Raw genomic sequence first — 26,982 nt, forward strand, 5'->3', positions numbered from 1 at the left:
TTTCACTGACTTACAACTTTCAATTTCATTGGTATTACTTAATGCAGAAACAATTTTGAAAAATATAAAGCAAACAAATAGAACTTTCCATTTGAACAGTAATAGAGCAGTGTTTAGACAAAAACATAACAGTCTTACTTCTGAGTTAGAAGATTTACATTTTTAATATACTAATTTTTCATGCCTCATGTTCATTACTAGAAACCATGTAAAAATGGCAAGAGATTGGAAATCTTTAGTATATGTATTTTGTTCAAATATAAAGCCACTTTAGATTTTTTTTGTGTGAGGAACAGATATCGTTTTAAATTAAAACAATGGAATATTGTTGTGACCACACAACAATAAAAACCTTACCATATATTTTGATATTAACACTGGAGAACACAAGTTAAGAAAAACAATACTTTTTTTTTTATTGAATTGCTTCATATGTTACAATATAGACCAGCAGCAATAGAAAAACTATCTTCAAAACGATAATTTTTATTAATAACTATTAATATAAAATCTTACTTAACCCCACTATGCACAGTGTGTGTATATGTTCAAAAGTTCTCAAACTCACAAATTCTTGTAGGTTTGCTTTCAGAGAAATGTTTCTTCATACGAATGACTTTTTTTCATTTCCCCACTCTTTCATGGAGGTTGCGGAACTTGTGATTTTCAGAATTATTTCACCAACCCAGGAAAGGGTTAAATGAAGTGACCATTACAAATGGGCATGCAGAACTGTCCTGTAAAGGGAGAAGAGTAGCTTTCTCACTGAAGGTTATTGCATCCCTGACTTTGGATGAAGAATGATTCAATATTAAAGATGGCTTCTTGGAGTGTTGTAATCACATGACATGACATCTTCAGCAAAAGAGTCAACAAGAAAATGGTGCTTCTCCTTAGCAATCAATAATTACCTTAGGTTTCAAAGGATAAGAATAATCAAACTGCTTAATATTCTGAAGTTGTAGTTAAACTGTCTCTTTGAGCAAACAGGCTTCCAATTGAACAATGATACAAGCTTGTTTACATCTGGACATAGGAGACATGGCATCTCTCAAAATGGTGTTCTCTGTGTGTAAGTGTCTTTGTGTGTGTTTCCCCTGTATAAAGCCACCGAGTCCCTTTTCTATTAAAATGCATATTTTAACCTTAAGATTACTAATACCGTACAACTCTGATTATCCAAAATGGTTGAGACCGGGCCCATTTCAGATAAATGTTTTTCGGAGAACTGGTCACTTATTTAAAAACAGCCCAGTAAAAACAGCAAATCACTTGCAACAGTGTTTATACAACAACAAACAAGGGAAGGCTTTTTAAGCATTAAAATAAAGTTAAATTCTCACCAAGAAAAAATGCTGGCCACCGCTGATCACCGACACCACCCCACCGAGGTCCAGCTGCCGCCGGGGGCCCGAGGTCCACTGCTGCACCACTGGGGGCCTGATGTCCACTGTGTTGCTGCTGCCGCCGGGAAACTAACATTCCCGGTCAGGTTGGCTCCGAAAATAATTCAGAGGATCTGATTTTGGATAATCAGAGTTATAACTGTAACATTTCTACATCCTTCATAAAGTTGTCAGAGGAAATAAATGTGTGTGTGTTGGGCTGGAGGGAGGGATGGGTTGGATATGGAAATTTTTATCACACCACATTCCTAATAGAAATACTCCCGTTCTCGCTGTGATGAGGATGAGACAATGGATCAATAACAATTCAGTCAGGATGAGAGCCAGAACTGAGGGCTTGCACAAGGGAACCACAGAACTGTGGATTCCCACAAGTCAAATAAAAATTGAACTGCAAAGACAGCTTTGAATTATTGTTGAGAACAAGGCAAGAGCCAGCTGGCAGCCAAGTTATCATGAAAACAGAATCAGACATTAGTTGCTCTTGAACTAGCAGAGCATATTTGATGGCGTGGGATTTCATAAAGTGATATCAAAACAATGGGAGGAAAATACCAAGGTAAGTAGTCCTGCATTAATGCTATCTCGATGATTTCCCAAGGCTTGGAATGCTCCGAGGGGTCAAAAGCATTAGTTGAATTGAAGGCAGACATCAGCCCTTTTCATGTCAGGCCTCCACCTGGAGGCCGGGTATAAGCACAGAAGGAAAACATGAACTTACCTTTCATGGAGCTTCTGCATTGCATTCATGTTGAGCGACACCTCGTAGTGCCCTCTAGAGCCAATGTTGATATCATTCATTTGCGCCAAAGTAGAAAGAGCCCTATAGTAGATCATGGCGGCCCGGAGCAGGCAAGGCAGATGCTTGTGATGTTTTCAGCTCATCTTAGTGTCCAGGCAGAGATCCAGTACATCCTCAGTAAGACCATTAATGTCCCACTCCTGCATCTCAGGCTGACGACGTAACTGCGACGTCCTCAGCTTACCTCTGACCAGCCCCAACAACTCCCTTATATTCATGTGAGGTGCCAGAGCGCTGCACTCCGCCGATTACCCTTCTCTGAGAGAGATCATAGTCGGCGCCTTGAAACCAGCCACAGCGCATTCAAGAAGTTAAGTCTCCTGACGCAAGGGGGGAGAATCTCTGCTTTTGCAGTCAGGCTTTTTCATTGTACAAAAGGGCCTATGGTCAAACTACTTTACTGTCTGACATGTTCAATGAAATTGAATTAGTCATTCATCCCCATGACCTGATCATCGAGGTGCATCGGTTGCTACCCCTTACTCTGTCCCTCCTCTGTTAAACTGTAAGTGGGCAGGCTAGAGGAAGGCTTCCCTTAATTTTGACCTTTACTCAGCCCAGCATTAAATTCACTCCCCAGTTTCCTAGCAAAGATATAATTCTTAAAAACTACACTTCACATATTTGGCCCAATTAGTCTGTTCACTTTAGTAATTTGGACTAATAACCTGTAGTCACATTCTTTGAAATTGCATCAAATCCTCTTGTATTTATAGCCAACTCTATAAAGAGGATCATTTCAATGTAAATGTGAATTACGTTTTTTTAAATCTGTAACATTGCATTTCTGTAATTCCACCTCAGAACTTCTTTGTTATAAATGTATAAAGCCAATTAAATTGATTTGCCGAGATTGTATGGGGTGAACCAGGTTTATAATTTCAAAGTTGAGTTATTTTTCTCAGGCATCAAAAGGTTAAAAAAAAATGGTTGAGAGATGCAAAATTAAATGAGCATACCTGCCTCATAGCTGGGCTTTCACTTTGCTTTATTACTATCCATATTAGCACATGTGTGTGACAGATCAAAGGCCTTCCACAACTACAGTCCATACTTGATGTGTCAAGTAACAATAAAACAGAGCATTGTTGTGTTTGTTTCTTGAATGTTTGCATTTATTTGGTTATTTGAACATAATAACCTTGTTTTTTTTATAAAGCAACAAAATAATATATTTGTAAAAAATATAACATTAACATCGCAATGCTTTTAGCAGCCTGTTCTTGTTCTTGGAGAACTTGAAGAATTGAATCTTTGGTACTTTACCACATCTTCATTATCTCAGTTTCTCAATTTGCCACTGGCTCCAAGATCCAATCGATCTGGACAGACATTTCTCTGCTTTCTCCTCCTCAAACATACTGTGTTTGAGAGAAGGCTGCATTGAATGGTGATGACTGATGACACATCATAATGTGTGATGTGTCAAAGAAACAGGACTTGGAGAACTCATGATACACAAAAGCCTTTAACATATCAGTGCACTTTATAACTAAACATTGCACAGCTGGGAATATAATATTTTAAAGGTTGCCTTAGTACTTGTGACCCAACCCGTGTGGCCGAATCAGGATCAGTGAACTACTAAAAGAGTGAACATTGATTATTTGGCCTCACTGGAAATCTACCTCTCCAAAGCTGGAAATTGATTTTGCCCTTTGGCCCAGCCTATTCCAATTCCTCTCCTCTTGTAGCTGATAGACCATAAAAAGAGTCCAGTAGTTTAAAAATAGTCATGCCGTGCTTTTTGTACACTAGCTGAGGTTCTAAAACACTCTCTTAGTTAACCACTCACAAATGGAATGCAGTTAAAATAAAACTGAGTATATTTTTTCACATGAGGAGCAGGACGGTTCGGGCAACACTATTATATCAGCAGCAGGCCTGGGTTCAAATTCAGTGCTATCTGTAAGTTGTTTGTACATTCTCCCCATATCTGTGTGGGTTTCCTCCAGGTGCTCTGGTTTACTTCAAAAATGTAACGGGTTGTACATCAATGGGCTGCTCGTGGGCTTGTTACTGTGCTGTATGTCTAAATTTAAAAAGTAAATGCGAACATTAATTTCTCACTGCTAACTTGCTAATTTTAGTAACTGGAAAGCCTGCTGTTAGAGCGATCTGTGGCAATATTTGAGGTCAGAAATTGAGACAAGGAGTGTTGGAAGAAGAGGTTGCAAGGGCAGTGGAACTAGCTTACTTTCTAGGGTAAATGTAAACAAGAAATGGAGAGCACATGATACACATGCACCAGCAGAAAATAGTACAGGGTTTCCCTGCAGTCAAATCTGTCCAAAGCATGTACGCTTTGGATAGCCAGTTCAGGGCACTGTGGGGCAAGAGGGGCTGCTTTTCTGCACAGGAGAGCATGAAAAAGGAGTGCAGAGCTATAGTGGAGGGGATTCCATAGTAGGGGGAATAGATAGATGTTCGGTAGTCACAAACTGGATCCTCAGATGATATGATGCCTTCTAGGTGAAAGGGGGTAGTTCAGTGGTTCTCAACCTTTCTCTTTCCACTCACATACTATTTTAAGTAATCCCTATGCCATCGGTGTTCTGTGATTAGTAAGGGTTTGCTTAAAGTGGTATGTGAGTGGGAAGGGAAGGTTGAGAATGACTGCACTAGACCCAATTGTTACTGAACTATTTTGCTTGAGAAAAGTTGTCATTGGCCCATGTCCTTTGAAGTTATGAAACCGTGCACATAACGAGTCAATTAGGTATCATTATAACAGTGGTTTTCAAACTTTATCTTTCCACCCACATGCCACCTTAAGCAATCCCTTACTAATCACAGAGCACTGATGGCAAAGGGAATACTTAAAGTGGAATGTGAGTGGAAAGAAAAAGGTTGAGAACCAATGGGCTAGTGTCTCAGAGAAGCTGCAGGGCATTTTGAAAAGGTAGGACAAACAGCTAGATATGATGGTGTATGTCCGAAACAATGGGTAGGTAAAAAGAGGGACAAAGTCCCACAAGCTGAATTTAGGGAGCTGGGAGGTAAATTAAAAGTAGAATCTCAAAGGTGGTAATCTTAGGATTGCTACCTGTGCCGTGTCTATTGAGAGTAAAGCAGAATATGTAGCTTGAGCAGTCGTACAGGGGGGAGGGTTTCAGATTCATAGAAAACTACAGCCTTTTGGCTCTCAAATGTTGTGCTGACTCAGATCTTCCTTAAAAAAAAAGTACTAAACCCTCCCTACCCTGTAACCCTCTGTATTTCTTCCATCATGTACCTATCTATGAGTCTCTTAAATGTCCCTAATTTTTCAGCCTCCACCACCATCCCTGGCAAGGCATTCCAGGCACCCACAACTCAAAACATACGCCTGATGTCTCCACTAAACTTTCCTCCCTTCACTTCACAATTCCATTTCCTGGGGCATTGGAACTGGGTTGGGGAGGATGGACCAGTACAAACCAGAATGGCTACATCTGGGTAGGACTGGGGTCAAAGTCCGAGTGGGATGATTTGCTTGTGCATTAAAGGGAGGGTTTAAGATGATATGGGAGGGAGGTGGAAAGACAGAGAGATGCAAAGCAGAAGTACCAAAGAGAAAAGTAAAAGTAGTGAAGAAAAGACAAAAATGAAGATAGCTGGATTCTGAAAGGACAGTGGGTGTAAGACCACTTTATCTGGATGACCATAACATTCAATATAAGATCAAGTAACTTGTGGCACAAATCAGTACAAAGTGCCAATTATAGAAATCTGGTTGCAGGAAGGAAATGATTGGGAATTAAATATTTAAAAGTATCAGGTAATTCAGAAAGATAGCCAGGAAGGTAAATGAGGCGGGCTAGTGGTCATAATTAAGTATGAGGCTAGGGTAATAGTAAGTGATTCTATAATTTGTAAGGAGCAAAATATTGAATCCATCTGGATAGAGACAAGAATAGTAAAGGGGAAAAAATAACTGGTGGCAGTAGTCTATGGGCCATCAAATAATAACATTACAGTGGCACAGGCAATAAACCAACAACTATCTAATGAAGTTGTCATGAGGGACTTCAACTGGTCATAGATATGGCAAATGAAGATCGTCAAGGCAGTCTTGAAGAGGAGTTCATAGGTTGCTTCTATGAGTTTTCTTGAGCAGTATGCTACTGAACCTACAAGGGAACATGCTAATCTTAGAGCTGGTCTTGTGCAATGAGACAGATGAAACTAATGATCTTACAATTAAGAATCTTCTTGGAAAGAATGATCACAAGACAATATGGATAAGTCGGAATGGGAGAAATCTAAGCTTAAATGGGAAAATTATTTAGCTTTTGTTTTTCCTGAAGATTATTGGGCAGATATGTGTTACTAAATTGACGAATGTACGGTATGGAATGGTTAATTATAATTTTTTACATCAATTGTATTTAACACCAGAGAAATTGAAAAAATATGGTTTTAGTAATTTGGATTCTTGTTTTAGATGTGGTGTATGTACTGGAACATTTTTTTACAAGCTGTTTGGTCTTGTATGTATATACAACCATTCTGGGATGAAATTAAGTTAATTTTGGAAAAATTATATAATTTTAAGTTACCATTAGATCCATCTATTTTTTTAATGGGTTATATGATTCCTTTAAGGGGATAAGGGATGGATAAATTTCAAATTGCATTTATATATTTAGCATTGTCTGTAGCTCGAAAATTTGTAGCAAGTACATAGAAAGATAATATAGTGATTAATATAATGCAATGGCATTATGAATTGAAAGCTTGTATTGTTATGGAAAAAAAATTACGTATAATTTACATGACAATTTTTTTTGTTAATAGTGGTTACCATATTTGGAATATATGCATTTAGATATATTTTGATTTATTATAGATTTTTAGTTCCTGTTTATATATATATTAGCTCTCCTTAAGAGAGCTGGCTGATGGGGTGGGAAGGGGTGGGGATTTTTAATTTTTTTTTAGTTGTCTTGTTTTTTTAATTTTATTTTTTAATATATATTCATAAAATTTTCTTTATGGAATGTACTTTGTATTACTATTAATGATTCTTTAAATAAATAAAGTTTTAAAAAAAAGAATGATCACAGTATGATTGAATTTCTCATATATATGGAGCGTACAACAGTTCAATATAAAACCAGTGCATTATGCTGAAACAAGGGAGACTACAACAGAATGAAGGAGAAGATGGCCACATAGGCTGGGAACACAGGCTATATGGTGGGACAGTTGAGGAACAGTGCAATACTTTAAAAGAGATTTTTCACAGTGTTCAACAAAAGTATATTCCACTTAAAAACCAGGACAGTAAGGGTGGGGGCATCATGGAAATAAAGGAAGCCATCAAACAAAAAGTTTGTGCATACAAAGTTGCCAAATGAGGTGGGAAACCAGAAAATTAGGAACTTTACAAAGCACCAAAGCACCACTATACAAGCAATAAAGTAAGGAAAGATAGTTTATGATAATAAATTGGCACAAAATATAACATCAGATCGTTAATTAAATAAACAGAAAAGGGTGGTGAAAGTGAATGTAGGTCTCTTGGAAGATAAGAAGTACAATTAATATTTGGTAACGCAGAAATGGTTTACACCTTGAACTATGTAGTGGAAGATACAGTTAACAAGCCAAAGAGCAATGATAAGGATGCCATGGGAGATGCTGTCTTCCATGCAATCACTCTCACTTAAGATGTAGCTCTGAACAAACTAGTGGGTGTAAAGAGAGATACATTCTCTAATCCTGAGTGAATGCATCCCTGGGTATTGAAAGAAATAGTGTAATTTATAGTAAATGCATTTGTGATAATCTACAAAAATTCTCTGGATGCTGGACAGATACCAGTGGATTGGAAGGCAGCAAACTGTTTAAAAAAGGATATCGACAAAAGGCAAGCAAAATAGGCCAGTTATCTTAATGTCTGTTGTCAGGAAAATGTTTGAAGCTATCATTAAGGAAAAACTAGCTGGATAGAAATAGGCAGACAAAAAATAAATTCAAGAAGGGCCAGTCAAGTTTGACAAATTTATTGCAGTTCTTTGATGATTTAATGTGTGCAGTTGATAAAAGAAGAACATGGATGTTATATTCTTGGATTTCCAGAAAGCATTCGATAAGATTCCACAAAAAACTACTTTGGCAAGACTGGGCACAGATTGGGAAATTGCTTTGCTGAGCATATTCAATCCATCTGCACCAGTGACAGAGACCTCCCAGTAGCCAACCATTTCAGTTCTGTGACACATTCCCATACTCACATGTCTGTCCATGGCCTTATGCATTATCCCACCAAGACTACCCATAAATTAGAGGAACAATATTTGATTTTCCATCTGGGCACTCTCCAGCCAGATGGCATTAACATCAATCTTTCCGGTTTCTGCAAACCTGCTCTCCTCTTCTCTCTCCCCCCTTCCCTTCCTCTTTCTAGTTCTCCTTCTTCCCTTCACTTAGCCATCCCTCCACCCCTTGATTGCTGCTGTCCCCTCTCTCCCTTCTCCATCTATCACCTCCAGCTTTGTGACCACACCTCCCCACCTACTCTTTTGTTCAAACATCTGCTGACATTTTTCCATACTTTGACGAAATGCTCCAGCCAAAAACATTGATTATGTATTTTTACCTTTGTTATATAAAGGACACTGCTTGACCTGCAGAGTTTCTCCACCTTTGTGTTTTTACTTCTCCCATAGTACCCTCACATTTTCATGTTTTACTTCCAAAAATTAACAATGCATGGAGTTGGGTATAATGTATTCAGATTTTCAGATTTCACACTTATTCTCACAGTATATACTGTACATGACATCACATACAATCCTGAGATCCTTTTTTAGATTTCACACTTATTCTCACAGTATATACTGTACATGACATCACATACAATCCTGAGATCCTTTTTTTAGATTTCACATTTATTCTCACAGTACATACTGTACATGACATCACATACAATCCTGAGATCCTTTTTTAGATTTCACACTTATTCTCACAGTATATACTGTACATAACATCACATACAATCCTGAGATCCTTTTTTTAGATTTCACATTTATTCTCACAGTACATACTGTACATGACATCACATACAATCCTGAGATCCTTTTTCCTGCCGGCGAGGCAGAATTACCACATACTGGTCTTGCAAATAAAACTGTTCTCAAGTGCACATGTAAACAAATAAAAAAATGTAAATAAACTGACTGTGCAATATAGAGAGTAAAAAAAGTGCAACAGTAAGAATCCTTAAATAAGTTCCGATTCAGTTTGTTGTTGAGGAGTTTGATGGTCGAGGGGTAGCAGCTATTCCTGAACATGATGGTGTAATTCTTGTAGCACCTCTACCTCTTTCCTGATGTCAGCAATGAGAACAGAGCATATACTGTGGATAAATTACTGCTGCTCTCTGATTGTAGCATTCCCCATAGATGTTTTCGATGGTGGGACAGTTTTGCTTGTGATATCCTAGGCTGTGGACATCAGGGCTTTATGCTCATGGATATTGGTATACTAGATTGTGATGCAACCAATCAGCACACTTCCCATCACACCTCTGTAGAAATTTGCCAGGGTTTCCGATGTCATATTAAACCCACAAATTGCAGAGAAGTAGAGGTGCTGACATGCTTTCTTCATGATGTCATTGGTGTGTTGGGTCTAGGAAAGATCCTCCGAGATAATGACTCCCAAGAGCTTAAATTGTTGGTACAGTACACCATTCATCAAAGTTTAATTTCTCTCCTGTATGTTGACTCACCACTCCTTTTTACACAACCCACCACTGTAACATCGTCAGCGAATTTGTGGATAGTGGTGTTATCGTACCAAGCTACACAGTCTTAGGTGTATAGCGGAAAGAGTAGGCAGCTAAGAATGCAGATGGAGATTGTGGAAGAGATGTTACATTCCTCACTGATTGTCGTCTGAAAGTGAGGAAATCCAGGATCTAATTCCACAGTGGGGTGTTAAGTCTGTTGCAGTTGCATCATGAGGTCATTACTGATAACATATCTGTGGTGATGCACTAGAATAAAAGAGTGCATGTGCAGGTTAGTTCAGAAGGCTGCATATGTGGTGACAGATCTTGGATGCAGGAGGAAGAGATTGAGAGCATCGAGATCACTCGTGTGGCAAGAGCCAATGAAAATATCAGAGGGGTTTGGCTGGGTGGGGTTTGGTGGGATGAAGAAGTTATTGTTGTGGCTGAGAGGAATAAAGAGAGATGACTTGATTTTGCGCTAAAAAAAATGAGTGAGTGAATATTCATGATACATATGCTTCCAAAAACATCTACAAGATTGCCTTGGGGTGATTATTGTACCCTGAACCATTCCACCCTGTCTGATCAATACAACATTCCCAATTTATAAGCCTTCTCAGCGAATCCCTATGACAATTGTGTGTTTGCAAAAATAGATATAATATGTTTGTCAAGAACTACTAGCCATCTATCTCATGGTGAAACATTTCCATTGTTTTGTTGGAAGGTCACCCTTTCACTACTTATACAGACCACCAACCTCTTAGGCAGACCTCAAGAACAAGCTTGCATCTTTACTTGCCACAAGAGATTCGGCACTTGGACTTCATCTTACCATTACCCTCAGACATACGGCATATCCAAGTGAAGGTGAATGCTGTGGCTGTCGCCCTGTCCCAGAAACCACAATGAGGCCTTACCTACAACTACTACCATCAATTTCACTGCCATGACTCATGCACAGCACACCGCTACCGATCTCACCGGTATCGCTGGGTCAACAAGTGTCCATCTACAGGATGTAGCCTGGATAAATCAGGTGAAACATTGGTCGGCGATTTTTCCACAGGAAGACCAAGGCCTTTTGTGCCAGTGGCAATGGGGTGAGAGATTTTTGAGGCTCTTTCATTATCTGCTCCATCCTGAAAGAAGAGCATTGATCAAACTGATTATGGAATGCTTTACCTGGCCTCACATTAAATGGGATTTTGGATTATGGGCAAGAACATGATTGCCACAGGGGCATGGTCATGCTTGGTGGCTGAGCAGACATGCTTCTCTGAGCTCTCCAAGAAAAGTTACCAAAAGATGACCAAAAAGTGGTTTGGATAAATTTTTTTTGATGGAAAAAGTGTGGATATATCTTCTGAAGAAAACTGTCGAAGGATGACTGGAAGATCACACAGAAAAAAAAAAAATCAACGATGGAAAAAGCTCCAGCTTTGCCAGCCATTCCAATGGACAGCATAGGTGGAGATGCCTCCTCTTTCCAATGAACACTAGATATGGAAACTCTGTTGCAAGAATTCGGAGGTCTGGGACAACATTTCATAAATGTGGAGATTGCTATTAAAGAGCTTACCACTTCTGTGAAAGAGGTAGGTGAAGTTATTAGTGATTTAATTGAAAGAATGGATAGCACTGAGAGAGATCTCAGCAAACATGACAAACAAATTGAAGAATTGAAACACCAAGCCGAAAAATGGGCGTCAGATAAGCAAATTATTTTGGGCAAACTGGATCCAATGGAGAACTTTAGTCGGAGGACCAATGTGAGAATAGTTGGCCTGAGAGAAAGTGCAGAAGGTTGAGATGCTGTGAAATTCTTCGAGACCTGGATCCCTCAAGTCCTTTGCACTGAAGAACTCGGCAAATGAATCAATATTGAATGTGCTCATCGAACACTTGAACCGAGGAGAATAGGTGAAACCTGCCTTCGACCCATTTTGCTGAACTTCAAGGACAGAGATGATCCTGAGAGTTGCTTATGAAAATTCATGGAATTCTTGTTCCTCAATAAAGTGGGGCAATGCAGTGATCAGGTTTTTTTTTAGGACTCCAGCAAAGTGGTAATTAAGAAGAGAGTTTGACGTGGTCAAGAGGCAGCTCCATGAAAAGAACTTTAAGTGCACGATGTTGTACCCAGCGACATTGAGAGTGGAAATCTCTGAAGGTAATAGAAGATACTTCAAATCGAAAGAGGAGATGGAAGAGTTTATTCAACAACTATAAAGAGGAGCAAGAAAAGGATGAAAGACACGAGAAAGATTGACTGTGAAAATACTGGTGTAAATAAGATAATTTATGGTCATAGTAAAGTCTTATTTTTGTGAAGGACATCTTAATTTTATTAAGAAATGTCAAAGTTTTATCCTATCTACACTTTTCGGGGCTCAGAGAGTGGAAAGAAAGTACTGAAGGTAACAGTATGGTGCAACTCTGATTTAAGAGGGGGGGTAATGGCATCAGTAGGGGAGTTTACTTTTCAAGATGGTGCTTTAGGGTGGGGTTCTTCTTCTTCCTCATCCCTGGAGGCTTTCGCAGGCTTTTATTCATGGGCCTCAGAGACTTCCTGTTTACGTCGGAGTGAAGGTTGCATAATTTTTAGGGTGAGGGTACAGAAACTGTTTACATATTTATTTATTTACACAGAATTTATAATATACTGCTATGGATAAGACATTGAAGTATAAGTTTTAATGTTAATGTCAAAAGGAAAAAAAATACTTATATATTTAAAAAAGATAAAAACCAATGTGGTATGTCTCCAAGAAACACATTTTATTAAAGCAGAACACGACAAACTAAAGCGGTTATGGGGAGGACAGGTCTTTTCTTCATCATTTAATTCAAAAACAGTGGGAGTGGCAATGCTAATTAATAAAAATGTTCCGATTACCATAGAAAATATTTCCCTGGACAAAGAGGGTAGATATGTAATGATAAATGGCAAACTTTGTTCAGAATCTTGGATGTTGATGAATATCTACACCCCAAATTATGATGATAAGGCCTTTATGAAGGACATGTTTCTAAAAGCGGCAGAGGGAAGGCAAAATATTTTGATTGGTGGAGACTTTAATTTTTGTTTGGATCCAATTCTCAATAAATTGGCAAAAACAGAGCTAAGGCGGCTAAGTTAACTCTTTCATATATGAAAGACTTAAATTTGATGGATGTGTGGAGGCTGTCCAATCCTAAGGAAAGAGATTACTCATTTTATTCAAAATAACATGACTCACATACTAGAATACTTACCCAGGCTACATTCGGATCATTCGCCATTAACTTTAGTAATACAAATATCAGAGAAACAAGAAAGCAAATATGATTGAATATGTTGCTAAAAAGGGAGGATTTTAGAGAATTTATATGTTTGAATTTTTAGTGAAACAAATTTGGGATTGATAGATAATAGTTTTTTTTTAATATGGGATACATTAAAGGCATACTTAAGTGGACAAATCATTTCATCGACAAAAAAAATTAAAAGAGAATTTAATGTAGAAATAAATAAGCTGGAGAAAGAAATAGGGGAATTAGAAAAAGAATATCAGAGAACGGGGAACAGGATAAATATAGAATAATGGAAAATAAGAAAATTCAATACAATACTTAGCAAACATATAAAGTAGAGAAGACAATATTAAACACAAAACAGAAACATTTCGAATGAGGAGAAAGGGCACATAAAGTACTGGCGTGGCAAGTGAAGGCTGAAGAATCAGCAAGAGCTATAAATACTATTCAGAAGGAAATGATACAGTTACATATAATCATAAAGAGATAAATGAAATATTTAAACAATATTATAAAAATTTATTCAAATCTGGCTCGCTGGGAGACAAGTCTGAAATACAGAAATTGCTGGATGGTGTGGGCCTCCCGAAGTTGAATGATGAGGACAGACAGGAATTACATTTGCATTTTACTAGAGAGGAAATTGAAAGAACATTAGGAACTCTTCAGGCTAGGCAAGGATGGATTCCTGGCTGAGTTTATAAAGAATTTCAAGATTTGCTAATGCCTTTATTTATGGATGTAATAGAACGAGAAGTAGAAACTTAGACACTACCGGATTCCTTCTCAATGACAATAATTACTGTATTGCCAAAAAAGAATAAAGACTCTCTGAAAACTCCTTCTTTCAAATGAAGACTACAAAATAATAGCAAAAGCAATGGTGAACAGGTTGGGACAGTATTTGCCTAAATTAATAAATACAGATTGAGTGGGATTTGTTAATGGTAGACAAGCATCAAATAACCCGGCCTGATTATTTAACATAATACATTAAGCTCAATCAAGGAAGGACCTCAACATAGTAGTATCACTAAATGCAGAAAAAGCATTCGATAGACTTGAGTGGTCTTTTTTGTTTAAAACATTAGAAAAGTTAGGTATAGGATGAGGATTTATGAACTGGATTAGGGCATTATATAAAAAAACCACAAGCAAAAATTATCTTCTTTGGCTTGGCTTCGCGGACGAAGATTTATGGAGGGGGTAAAAAGTCCACGTCAGCTGCAGGCTCGTTTGTGGCTGACCAGTCCGATGCGGGACAGGCAGACACGATTGCAGCGGTTGCAAGGGAAAATTGGTTGGTTGGGGTTGGGTGTTGGGTTTTTCCTCCTTTGCCTTTTGTCAGTGAGGTAGGCTCTGCGGTCTTCTTCAAAGGAGGCTGCTGCCCGCCAAACTGTGAGGCGCCAAGATGCACGGTTTGAGGCGTTATCAGCCCACTGGCGGTGGTCAATGTGGCAGGCACCAAGAGATTTCTTTAGGCAGTCCTTGTACCTTTTCTTTGGTGCACCTCTGTCACGGTGGCCAGTGGAGAGCTCGCCATATAATACGATCTTGGGAAGGCGATGGTCCTCCATTCTGGAGACGTGACCCATCCAGCGCAGCTGGATCTTCAGCAGCGTGGACTCGATGCTGTCGACCTCTGCCATCTCGAGTACCTCGACGTTAGGGGTGTGAGCGCTCCAATGGATGTTGAGGATGGAGCGGAGACAACGCTGGTGGAAGCGTTCTAGGAGCCGTAGGTGGTGCCGGTAGAGGACCCATGATTCGGAGCCGAACAGGAGTGTGGGTATGACAACGGCTCTGTATACGCTTATCTTTGTGAGGTTTTTCTTTTCAGTTGGTTGTTTTTCCAGACTCTTTTGTGTAGTCTTCCAAAGGCGCTATTTGCCTTGGCGAGTCTGTTGTCTATCTCATTGTCGATCCTTGCATCTGATGAAATGGTGCAGCCGAGATAGGTAAACTGGCTGACCGTTTTGAGTTTTGTGTGCCCGATGGAGATGTGGGGGGGCTGGTAGTCATGGTGGGGAGCTGGCTGATGGAGGACCTCAGTTTTCTTCAGGCTGACTTCCAGGCCAAACATTTTGGCAGTTTCCGCAAAGCAGGACGTCAAGCGCTGAAGAGCTGGCTCTGAATGGGCAACTAAAGCGGCATCATCTGCAAAGAGTAGTTCACGGACAAGTTTCTCTTGTGTCTTGGTGTGAGCTTGCAGGCGCCTCAGATTGAAGAGACTGCCATCCGTGCGGTACCGGATGTAAACAGCGTCTTCATTGTTGGGGTCTTTCATGGCTTGGTTCAGCATCATGCTGAAGAAGATTGAAAAGAGGGTTGGTGCGAGAACACAGCCTTGCTTCACGCCATTGTTAATGGAGAAGGGTTCAGAGAGCTCATTGCTGTATCTGACCCGACCTTGTTGGTTTTCGTGCAGTTGGATAATCATGTTGAGGAACTTTGGGGGACATCCGATGCGCTCTAGTATTTGCCAAAGCCCTTTCCTGCTCACGGTGTCGAAGGCTTTGGTGAGGTCAACAACCACAAGCAAAAATTATAACCCATAGTCAAACATCAGGAATGTTCCTATTGAGTCGATCAAGTAGGCAAGGCTGCCCCGTCGCTGGCATTATTTATCATAGTGATAGAATCTCTAGCAGAAATGATTAGGGGTGATCCTGAAATTAAAGGCTTCGAGGTTGGGCGAGTCTAACACAGAATTAGTTTGTTTGCTGATGATATATTGTTTATATAAATCTGAACCTGAAAGGAAAATGAAAAAAAAGCTGCAGGAAATGTTAACAAAATATGGAAGAGTATCAGGATATAAGATAAATATGGATAAAAGTGAAATTTTACCATTAACAAATCATGACTACAAATGTTTTAAAGTGAATGGTATGCTTAAATAGGAAAGTGAAGGGATTAAATACTTGGGAATTATGCTCAATAACAACTTAAATAACTTGTATAAGTTGAATTACTCCCCTTTGCTGGTGAAAATAGAAAAAGACTTAAAGAAATGGATGGATTGCCCCTAAAGTTAATAGGGAAAGCTAATTGTATTAAAATGAAGATTATGCCAAAGATTCAATATTTTTCCAGTCAATACCAAACAAGTTTTTAGAAATAATAAATGGTTTGGGAAGACAATTTTTATGGAATAATAAAGTATCTAGAATAGCATTAGAAAAATTGATGTGGGATTATAAATTAGGGGAATTTAGGCTCCCATTTAAAAAAAAATATTATCTGACTTCAGAATTAAGATTTTTGGCATTTTTCTTTGAAAATTATTCACCAAAATGGGTGCATGAGATGGATGAAACATTGCCTAAAGATTTCATCTCAAGATGGAATTGGAAATTAATTACGAGAAATACCTCAAATCGTATATTGATTAATTTCATAAAGGTCTGGCAAGATATTAATGATGCTATACGAAACAAAACTGGAATATATTTAAGATCTCCACTATGTAATAATCTGATATTGCCTATGATAATGGGAAATAGGATCTTAAATATATGGAGACAGAAAGGGGTTTGCTACATGGCTGACTGCTACAAAGGTGGGGTTTTAATGTCATTTGAACAAATGAAACAAACTTATGGTGCTCCAAATGGCTCTTTTCTTTGATATTTACAACTAAGGGCTTTTCTAAAGAAACTTGTGGAAATGATATGATTCCTCCGGGAGTGAGTCAATTGGAGCGTAGATTATGGATGGGTAGAATACCTAAATTTAATACTTGAATACATTATGCCCTGCAAAAGGACAGGAAGAAGTCTGGAATACATAGGTTGAGAGAAAGATGGGAAGCAGATCTAGCAGTGAACGTATCGGAACAATTTGGGCTGAATGCTGTAAAGCTGGGGTAACTTTGATTATCAATGCGAGGTATGGTTTGGTGCAATATAATTTGTTGCATCATTTATATTTGACTCTGCAAAGATTGCACAAATCAAAACCAGAAATATTAAATAGATGTTTCGATGTGAAATAGAGGAAGGAACATTTTTTTCATTCAGTGTGGTCATGTACCAAGGTCAATTCTTTCTGCCAAGAAGTGTCGGAAATCTTAACAAAGATTACTGGAGTTAATTTTCCTGGTAACCCAGAATTATATTTATTTGGGATTTTCTAGATATTAGTAATCATTTTACAGAGTATCAAATATCGTTTACTAAGATTGCACTGGTGATAGTCAAGATATGTGTGGCAGTCACATGGAAGTCAAATACATCGATCTCTTTGGGAAGATGGATATCAGAAATGGGCAGTTGCATTCCTATGGAAAAGATCACTTATAATTTGTGAAACAAACATGATACATTCCTCAATACCTGCCAACCATGTTTGAATTATATTGCTGTACAAATATAATATTGCTGTTGTAAATTTATGATCCTCCCTCAACTTTATACTATTTTTATTTAGACTGTAAGCTCTGGCAGTGGAGGGAAAGACCCTGTATCCATTTATCTTGTTTAAGTTAAGGGGAAGGGGGTAACAGAGAGGTGGGGGGAGGAGTTGAATGTTTAATGCTTGGAAATTTTATTTTTTTGGTTGATTTTTGTTGATATTTTTTACAAATATTTATGGAAATGTGTATTTTTTAAGAAGGATTTTTATTTTGTATCTAAGTGTAAGTGTAATAGTAGGGCCAAACCTGCCTGTTCTGGGCTGTAAGTGGTTATATGGTTAAGTGGCATACAGACTATTTTACTATATTTATGTAAAAGATGTATATTTGATATATGTTTGAAAACCAAAATAAAATATTCAAAAAAGAACATGCTTGCTGTGTTAATGCTCTAAAATATCTAGACACATAAAATCCAAGCTGGGAGATTTTGTACCTGGAGTTGGTCGGCCCACTTCTGCCATCCAGAGGGGATATACTTATTTAGTCACATGTGAGGACCGGGCTATCTGGTAGCAGGAGGCCATTCCTGTCACTGACATCTCTGAAGAGGCAATTGCTTGGGCTTTCGAGGATCATTGGGTTCTGTCTTATGGAGATCCGGGCATTATTATGATGGACCAAGGCCCACAGTATGAATCGGCATTGTTCCAAGCTTTCACTGATCTTTAGAGAACTATCCAAACTCGGACTATGGCTTACCATCTGTCGGCCAAAGGGTTCATTGAGTGTTTCCACCACCATTTGAAAGCAGCGTTGACAGTAGGTGGGGATGCATCTATGTGGAGTGAACGCTTGCCCATGGTTCTCCTTGGCATGTGTACTGCTGTAAAAGCAGATTTTGGATGGTCATTGGCAGAGTTGGTATATGGCACCACGCTGACTTTGAATCCAAGTCCAGGGAGAGCGCTCTATGGTCAGTGAGTTATGTCAACTGTTTTCTGGAAAACATTGCTCAGGCCTACACCTAAGTGACATGCATCACCTGCAGTGTATGTGCCAGATGATTTACAACACTATACTCGTGTTCCTTTGACATTACGCTGTTCACAGGCCACTTCAGCTCATTTACAATGGGCCTTTTGAAGTCTTACCACACTACACGAGTACTTTTTTGATTTACATTGACAGATTGAAGCCGGCGTATAGTGACGGTCCATGTTCTGCATCAGTGCCAACATCAGAGGAATCGTTACAGCTCTGCCAGTTGGAGCATACACCTCCTACCTTGCAGTATCATACGAAGTTGGACTGGACTGTCAGATCTTCAGTCTTTTATGTAGCAGGACAGATCCAATCAGTCGCCGCCTTGCATGGCTCGGAGGCTGAGGGGAGTTTTGTGGGGGGGAGGGGGGTTGTGTTACGGTCATGTAATTACATGTATCGCCACTGATCACATATTCGGGGCAATGCACAGAAGTAATAGTGCAAATGTGTGGGTTAATTCAGAAGGCTGCATATGTTGTGATGGATCTCGGACGCAGGAGGAGAGTGAGGGCGTCAAGATCACTCGTAAGGCAGAGAGCCAATGAAAGGATCAGAGGGGTTTGGCTGGGTGGGGTTTGGAGGGACGAAGAATTCAGTGTTGTGTCTGAGAAGAATAAAGAGAGTCAACTCCATTTTGTGTTGACAAAAACAAGTGAGTGAATTCTTTAAATTGTGTACTGTACTGGGTAAATTATTGCAGCTACAAATCCCAGGTCTTGGAGTTTGCTGAGCAAATTTGAGGGGATGATGGTATTAAATGCTGAGCTATCATCGATAAGAAGTATGCACCTTTGCTGTTCAGGTCGTGTTCAGGGCTTTGTCTAGAACCAGTGAGATGGCATTCGTTGTACACCTGTTGCCATGATAGGCGAATTGGAATTGATCCATGTAGTTGCTCAAACAGGAGATGACATGCTTCAACACCAACCTTTCAAAACACTTCATCACTGTTGATGTGAGGGCCAAGGATAAAGGATTGGTTTAACATTAGAAGGCTGAGAGCTGAGATAAATTAGTGTTTCTCAGGTTGGCAATCAGTGGTGAGTGGCCTGTAGCAGGGATCGATGCTAGGCCCGCAACTGTTCACTAATGATTTGGAAGGGGGTGGGGGGGAGAGAGAAATCAAGTGTAGCAACTCAAAATTTGCTAATACACAAAGGCACATGGTAAAACAAATTCTGCAGCTGATCCAGAGAATTTGCAGAAAGATATAGCTTGGTTAAATGAGTAGGCAATTACCTGATAGATAGAATACAATGTTGGGAAATGTGAAGTCATCTACTTTGGAAGAAAAAGTAGTGGATGATATTATTATTTTAATGGTGAACAATTGCAGCCTAAAGAGAGACTTGGGAGAGCTGGTGCATGAATCGTAAAAGGTTGGGTTGCAGGTGCAGCAGACTATTGAGAAGGCAAATAAAATGTTGGCCTTCATTGCTGGAGTGATTGTATTTAAGAGCTGCAGCTGTTTAGGGAACTGTCAGGCAGCACTTGGATGGAGTACTCTGTACTCTGTCAGGCAGCACTTGGATGGAGTACTCTGTACTCTGTCAGGCAGCACTTGGATGGAGTACTCTGTACTCTGTCAGGCAGCACTTGGATGGAGTACTCTGTACTCTTTCAGGCAGCACTTGGATGGAGTACTCTGTGCAGTTCTGGTCTCCTTACTTGAGGATGCTGGCTTGGAAAGTGATGCAGAGGAGTTTCACCAGGTTAATTCCAGCCATGAGGAAGTTAGTTTCTGAGGAGTGATGCATGCTGGGATTATAGTTGCTGGAATTCAGAAGATTGAGAGGGTGTCTTATAGAAACAGATCAATTATGAAAGGTATAAATAAAAATGTTGTTTCCAGTGTTAGGTGAGACGACATCTAGGGGACGTAGATTTAAGACAGAATTGTAGAGAAACTGCTTTTCCCAGAGAATGGTGAATCTATGAAATTCTCTCCCCAATGAAGCAGTAGAGGCTTCCTCATTAAATATATTTAAGACACAGTTTAATCTGTTTTTGCATAGTGGGAGAATTAAGGGTTATGGGGAAAAGTTGGATGAATAATGCCAGAGCAGGCTCAGTGGGCGAGATGGCTGATTCCTGCTTCTATTTCTCATCTTCCTCTTGGTGCACAAGGAAAGCAAACAAGAAACCTTTATTTACCAGGACCTTGTGTATTATTTCTGCTCAGACATCCAGATTAAAATTGCAAATGGGTCCAACTTATAATCATCAAAAGTAATTTTTATCCTGGTTGCCACGTAACTGAGCAAGTTAAACTGAAGAAAACTTATCCCAGCGGCATGTAAATTGCTACAATCCAAGTACGTAGACTATAATTGTCTTCCTATGTCTGAAATGTGCTCATTCAGCACACAGTTTTCATTCTGAGGTGTGAATGAAGTAGTGGGAGATCACTGAGCAAGGTAATTTTCTTGACACATTATTCATTTAACTGCAGTACAGCATTTATACAATGGAGCAAGATTTAATTATAAAAATCAGACAGGCATCAAATTTGATAGTGTTTTCAATTATTAAAATTGAACAAGTTTTACATTTCCAATTCAAAGTCTACATGATACATTTGTAAGAAATAAGCAAACACTAATGATAATTTAACTGAATCATGTCCATTTTTTCTATCCCATATTGTCGGTGACAACTGAAGTATTTAATCAAACCATATTTACACACATATGCATAATGTTAGGAGGATTGTAAACATCCGACGCTTGCTTAAGTCTTATGCACTAAACACAGCATAGCCTATGGAAAATGCAGACATTGGGTGACAACGTTAGTAGGAAATTGGCTGAAATGAAATGCCTATGAATCCAGCTGGAATGACAGCAATACCAAGGGTGTGAAAACTGATGTTTTTAAAGTCACAGGGAAAGGGACATGCAATATGCAATTCACAACTTTAGATTTGGCAGTACTGCAGGTCAACAAGAAACTGACATAATGTTGCTAGCCAATAACCTATTGCAAAATTGATTACACTGGACGATGAAGACTTTTCTTCCTGAATACTTTTGGGTGTATTTTATGGATTTTGGCCTGCTGATCATGAAAATCACCTTAAAATTTATCCTATCACATACTGTTTTTTAGACATAACCTATTTTTGTGATTTTCTGTCATATTTTAAGTCCACGTCAAGCATAGAAAACCATGAGGTGCAGCACATTATTGAAAATTCATTTTCTGCATTTCCACTTGGACTTCTTCCCTGCTGATCTTAGTCATCAGTGAAAGGTTTCAGGGGAACATTGTGACCCTGGAAAAACAGTATCAGGGCAACTGGAATCCATTAATGCTGCACGGCTATTTTTGGACATTGACACAAGAGGTGTCAGATGTTGAGCACAAAGAAAAATCAGTGGCAAAACAATTTTAGGTCAGTTGAACGAGCGCAATGTATCAGCGTCATTATGTGATTAAACATGCTAAATGCAATTAAAGTTAATCTCTAACATCCTACGAGATACAGCAAATCTGAAATTATCCTTGTGTTTAACTTGAAGTTGTCTATCATAATCCCCATTTTTTTCAGTAAGAAAACTTTTTGGAAAAAATTGCTGCTCGCTGTTACTTATGGAATACAGAGTGCTGCAGGTCACACAGCATCTGTGGGTCGTGAAGGGTAACCAATGTTTCAGGCTTGACCCCTTCACCAGTTTTGAGCAGAAAGCAGGCAGGTGCCTGTATAAAAAGATGGGGAGAGAGAAGAGGGGAGGGAGGAAAGAGCAGGATAATGGTGTGAACATAGGAAAAGAAACTATTCCTCAGATACACTTCAATCTCAACAAATAATATCAGGCCTCAATGCTAATCACTTATGCAGTGATAACTCTTTGTCATTTTGAACCTTCCAATTTCTACATGAGGTAAAAACTGCAACGCATATCTGTGCTCAGGTTTAGATGTGAGACGACTTTATTTTATTCTATCCTTTTATTTAGCAGTAAAGAAAATGTTGAAATTACAGCAGTCATTCAGTAATGTCCTTGTGTACTCTTCTGTCCTCCAGATAAGCTGCATATTATTACTTGTGCTCATTTTGCACATAGCTATTCCTGTATTTCATACACTCCTCACATCTTAACTATGTTCTCCATTACTCACCATCTTTACAATCCTTTGACTCACTACATTATCTACATTTTAATGCAAATAATTCATTTCAAAAGTATAGTGAAATAGTTCCGATGGCTACTCCCTTGAGTCCTATTCCAATGCAATAGAGAGGGTAAGAGTCTGTGAGATGGTCCTGGTGCTTGCACAGGGCCACCAAAGGCTTCTGATACACAATGTTGTGGTGCTTAATGCCATTCCACATGCTCCTTCTCCTGTGGATCCAACATGAGCCATAGCTTCCCAGGAGGCAGTGGAAATTCTGCAGTTCTTCAAGGACACTTTAACCATATCCTTTCCTCTGAATATCTGGTAAATTTTCTATGATGGAGCTTGAACCAAAATGTCAACTCAGCTTAGCTGCTTGAGTTCAGTTCAGGCTCAATTTTGGTCTTATGGCCTGCGCATAGACACTGAGTTTGATTTATTTATCTTTCCAGTGAAATTGGAAGATTTTTGTGGAGAGTACAAGTATCAGAAGCAAATAGAAGAGCACAGATCACTGCTGCTTAGTCAAGTGAGTTTGGTTCTGGTCAAAGCTTTAATGTTCAAATATCCTTTTCTTTTATTGACCAAAGGCTTTATTGATATCACCCATTTCTGCCTTTGCTAAAAGATTTGAAAAGTGGTCCACAGGCACTATGACATCTTCGAAATGAGGGACATTGGGAAGGATAGGGGAAGTTTAAAGAACCAAGTGATGGGCACACTTTCAGGAAAGGGAAACAGGAAGATGCTAGAAAGTTACAATGGCCCACCATGTCTGCACAGGCCATGATACCAACCTGACTCATCCTATCTGCTTCCACATGGTCTATGTGCCTCCATTTCCTACCTGTTCATGTGCCTGATTAAATTCCTTTCAAAATGGTGTTGTCATACCTGCTTCTTCCACCCACCCACTCAGGCAACTCATTGCTGTTATCAACCATTTGTTTTTTTTTTAAATTGTCTCTTAATGCTGCCTTATATTTTTAGCCTGTCCTTAAACCTACGTTCTCATGCATTTGACATTTCCACCCCGTGAGATAGATTCTGACTAGCTATATGCTTCTCATAATTTATATCCTTCTGTCAGGTTGCCACTCAGCCTCCAAAAATCTAGCCAAAACAATCCAGGTTTGTCCAATTCCTCCTTCTATTTAATACTCTCCAATTCAAGCAATGTCCTGATGAATCTCCAAAACTTCCATATTATTTTGCATAGCGTGGTAACCAGAACTAACCTCCTGAATGTTATCGTCTCAAAACCTTGACTTATGAAGGAAAGCATGCTTCATGGCAACTTCATAATTCTATCCATCTGCATTGACATTTTCCAGGAGGGAGAGAGAAAGAAAGAGAGAGTGGCGCAAAGGAGAAGGCTGTCTGACATCTATGGTTTCCATCAATATTGAATTAGAGTGATTGTTTAGTATTTTCCTTCTATATCTTATGAAACGTATTTTGTATGCAGTCTTTATATAATCACAGTAAAGTCTCTATTTTAACCTTAACAAGTGCATAGTGCCTCCTTTGTTTGGAAATACCTTTTGCTATGGATCAAGAAAGAACAAGGAATGAATTTAAAAATATTTTTGTTGCAGCTCCCAACAGTCCTGCCATTTACTGCATACTTAAATCTTGCATTTGATCTCGCCAAATGGAATGCCTCAAACTCCACTTACCATTCCTTTGCCCAAATTTCCAATTGATCTCTATTCTGTATCATTTGGCAACCTTCCTCATAATCCACAGCTCCATCAACATTCATATAATCTGCAAACTGGAGGAGAATGTCATCTTTATACTTGAGCACTGCCCGCAAGATTAAACTAGTCAGGTGTATTAGTGAACTTCTTGTAAATTTAGTGAACATATTATGACACCGTAACTTGCTTTAATAGTGAATTAGCTAATGACAATCATCAGTATATTTTGTGTTTAACAGCACAAAATAGACCAATTTGTCCATGCTGATTAAGTTTTCCACCTTAACTAGTGTATAGACAAGGCAGGTTAGTGTAACGCTGTTACAGTGCCAATGATCAGGACCTGGGTTCGAATCCCATGCAGTCTGAAAGGAGTTTGTATGTCCTCCCTGTGTCTGCATGGGTTTTCCCCAGATGCTCTGGTTTACTCCCACCATTCAAAAAAATATCAGGGGTGTAGGTCAATTTAAATTTAATAAAACTTAGTCCCATTTCCTTGCATTCAGCCCATATCCCTGTAACACACCTGAATTCACTCAGAGACAAGTGAGGAGTACAAACACGCTTTTAATAGCTTACAATCAATGGCCAGTAGACACAATAGTCCTCAGGTGAATCTGAGTTAAGGTGGGAAAACCAGGGTTTATATTGGGGTAGGTGAGGATGGTGTTACAAGATCAAACCAGCAATTACAGGGGTAAAGATGAACAATTACTTTATTAACAAAAAACTCACCTTCAAACTTTAATTCAAAATCTCCCCTTTTATAACAATGCCCACTGGTTACTATGTAAATTTCTATAACATTATAAAACTAATAAATTCCCCAGCCTAAATATAACATATGTAATTAAAGTCTAAGTTATATTTCCAACCAGCCCACAGAAAAACTTAGACACAAAACAAAGACAAAACACACAAGACTCACAAAACTTCAATCTCAACCAAAGCAAAGATCATAAACAAAATTCAGTTTGTTTGGTAAACTGAAGCCAAAAGATCTTTGAGAGAGAGAGAGAGAGTACAAAATTCAAAGTTGTCTTGTTTTGCTTGGTCCAGATCCTTCTGGCTGCCTTTGGAATGTTCATCCTTTTTGAAATCCCAACATTCTAAACTGTCCTCCAGACCATGACTCATGCTCTGGGCCTTCTTCCACTCCACAGCACCACCCAGTGGTGGTTTATCATCCAAGTCCAGAAATGTTTAGATCATTTTCTGCACATGCTCAGTCCGTCTCCCACTATCTCAGCAGTCCACCTTCACCTTGGCTCTCTAAGGCAAACTGTCACTTTTTTTAACATAAAACTGCACAACACATAGGCCAATACACAACACAGAACTCTGTAACAATGGAGCCAAGGGAGGAGCCAGCCATTTGAACAATACATCAATAGTGAATTCCATTTCACTGCATTCACCCCTAAAACAGAGACCATTCATTCAAAAAAAGCTTAATACTTCACAAATATTTACTTTAAGTCTGTCAGGGGATCTGGTAATTCTCATCGAGTGCCACAGTACTGGAGGAACTTGGGCTTCCCGAACCTCCCAAACCCCATGTGGTACAGGGTCAGTGGCCCTCAATGGCTCTGGCTCAGGTTGTGGGGTGAATTGGTTCACTTCCCAAGCAGTATCCTCTGGGACCCTGAGTGGGGTACTCGGTAGTTCCTGGTACACTTGAGGGATTTGACCCTCAGTTCCAGTGGGTGCCAGGTCTCTGATTGAGATGGTGTTCTCCCTGCTGTCAGGATATATCATATATGCACACATTGGGTTGCCGTGTGGCTGGTGCACCCTCTAGATCAAGGGGTCTGTCTTGTTCCTTCTCACATGCTTTCAAAGCAGGACTGGCCCTGGTGCCATTCGCCAAACCAGGAGAGTAGTCCCAGATGTGGATTTCTTCTGGAACGTAAACATAAGCTTGTGAGGAGTTGCGTTGGTTGCCGTGCAGAGGAGTGACCTTATGGAGTGGAGTACCGTGGGTAGGACTTCTCACCAGCGTGAGTCTAGAAGGCCTTTGGACCAGAGAGCAAATTTCACAGCCTTCCATACAGTCGCATTCTCTTTTTCAACTTTTCCATTCCCCTGGGGATTTTAACTAGTCGTCCTGCTGTAAGAAATGCCCCTTACTGGTGTAACTCTTCACTCATAAATGATGAGCCCCATTCACTATAGATATAGCTGGGATACCCGAACAGTGCAAAAATAGAGTGCAAGACCCTGATGACTATGGTGACGGTCATGTCTGGGCAGGGGATGGTGAGCGGAAAACATGAATTCTTGTCGATAATATTGAGTAAGTTTTGAATATGTTTCTGTTGGTGGAAGGGAGGGGACCCTTGAAATCGACACTGGGTCATTTGAAGGGGAGGGATGCCTTTCTCAGCTGCACTTTGTCAGGGCAGTAGAAGAGCAGCTTACATGTTGCGCAGACCTGGCAGGACCTGGTCATTTCCCTGATGTCCTCAATGGAGTAGGGCAGGTTGTGTGCCTTGACGAAATGAGCCATGCAAGTGAGGCCCGGG

At 39.4% G+C, this 26,982-nt stretch overlaps 1 long non-coding RNA gene across 1 annotated transcript; it reads right to left on the bottom strand.

Moving 5' to 3' along the window:
• Positions 1–586: 586 nt before the first annotated feature.
• LOC138740103 (uncharacterized) lies at positions 587–25,507 on the bottom strand. The gene is made up of 3 exons (XR_011342667.1): positions 25,386–25,507; positions 24,434–24,531; positions 587–737 (listed from the first exon to the last, which is right to left on the bottom strand). It is a non-coding gene; the product is annotated as an uncharacterized lncRNA (long non-coding RNA).
• Positions 25,508–26,982: the final 1,475 nt, after the last annotated feature.

This window comes from Narcine bancroftii, chromosome 7, assembly GCF_036971445.1.
Source record: "Narcine bancroftii isolate sNarBan1 chromosome 7, sNarBan1.hap1, whole genome shotgun sequence".
Classification (NCBI taxonomy): domain Eukaryota; kingdom Metazoa; phylum Chordata; class Chondrichthyes; order Torpediniformes; family Narcinidae; genus Narcine; species Narcine bancroftii.